Raw genomic sequence first — 1,292 nt, 5'->3', positions numbered from 1 at the left:
ACATTCTTCCCTCCTCCTCCCGGGGCATCCGGAAAGCAGGCAGTGGCGCCCTGGGGGGCACCACTGGAGAGTGAGGGTCCCCGCGGTGGGGCGAGAGGAAAGTAGAATCCAGAAACTATGGGGAGAGAAAGTGAGCGGGTAATTAAAGTAAGGTGTGCGTGAGGAGGAGGGCCAGGGACCCCGTAGGTTCCTGGGTATCAGCCGGCTTCCCAAGGGTTAACCCCTCAGACCCCCGGGAACCCCCTGGTGACGTCAAGGGCGGGGTCTGAGCCGTCGGGTGGGGATGCCGCGGAGATAATGGGGGGGAGGTCTCCGGACCCCGCCCCCCTAGGGAAAACCACCCTTATTCCGACCCTTACCTCTACCCCGGGAAACTGCCTCGCTTTCCCCCCTCTACTGGAACGCAGAGACCTGTCCTATGAAGACCCCACTTCCCCAGCCCCCGAAAGCCCTCAGTCCTGCCTCTACGGGGTCCCCGTTCCCTGATCCTGTCCCCAAAGCTAGCTGCCCAGGGCTGATTGTTTCGGGGTCAGGGGGCCTGAAAGAGGATTCCGAGCGGGGAGCAAGGGCAGGCAGGGTGGTCCGAGCCAGAGGAGGGGCCTCGGTCCCCAGCTCCCGTTTGGGCGGGGGGCCAACGGGGATACACAGGCTGGCAGCGGGCCCGCCCCGCCCCAGTAGGGGTCTGCCGGCGGCCGGCTCCAGCTGCCCCGGTGGTCCTGAGGTCAGAGGGTCAAGACAAGGTCTCCCCGGCTCCTCCTTGGGCGGCCTGCCCGCAGCCCTTGGGACCCGGAGTGCGGAATCCCCCGGGGCCAGGCTGTGGCCTAGACTAGACCTGGGACAGCCCCTCCAGCCCCCTTCCTAGTCCAGAAGGTGCTCCCTGCCCCCCAAGCACAAGCCTCCCAGGGCCCATCTGTCGCGAGCCAGGTCAGGGGTTCAAGCCCAGCCGGCCCCGGGTCCTGCTGCCTCTCACTCCCGGGTCCCCACCCCTCCGGGGCTCCCTCCTCGGCGGCCCCCTCCTTTCGGAAACACTGACGTCTTCCTGCCCCGCGCCGAGACACACCTGGAGATCCCTCTACCACGGCGACCTGCAGCTAGCCATCCCTCCAGCCCCTTCATCTCAACCTCGTGAAAGTGAGATGTTTCTAACGTACGGGAGAGGCGGAGACAGACAAAGAGACCCACGGCTGCCCGAGACCGGGACACACAGACTGTCACAAGAGGGAGGAGAAGGCAGAGAAAGGCACCAATGAAACATGCTCCGAACTTCGCGGCGTCTCACCCCAGGCTCTCCC

General features: G+C 65.8%; 1 protein-coding gene across 1 annotated transcript in view; it reads right to left on the bottom strand.

The window, feature by feature from the left end:
- The window catches only part of GLI1 (GLI family zinc finger 1), a 14,198-nt gene extending 13,075 nt beyond the window's left edge, over nucleotides 1-1,123 (bottom strand). The window contains 1 exon segment of the mRNA XM_021713806.1: nucleotides 1,061-1,123. The gene's annotated coding sequence lies outside the window, so the exon portion shown is untranslated.
- Between the last annotated feature and the right edge of the window lie 169 nt (nucleotides 1,124-1,292).

This window comes from Carlito syrichta, unplaced genomic scaffold (genome assembly GCF_000164805.1).
Source record: "Carlito syrichta isolate Samal-C Ts95f unplaced genomic scaffold, Tarsius_syrichta-2.0.1 Scaffold304744, whole genome shotgun sequence".
NCBI lineage: Eukaryota > Metazoa > Chordata > Mammalia > Primates > Tarsiidae > Carlito > Carlito syrichta.
Note: the sequence above shows the minus strand (reverse complement) of the source record. Positions and strands in the feature narration are given on the sequence as shown.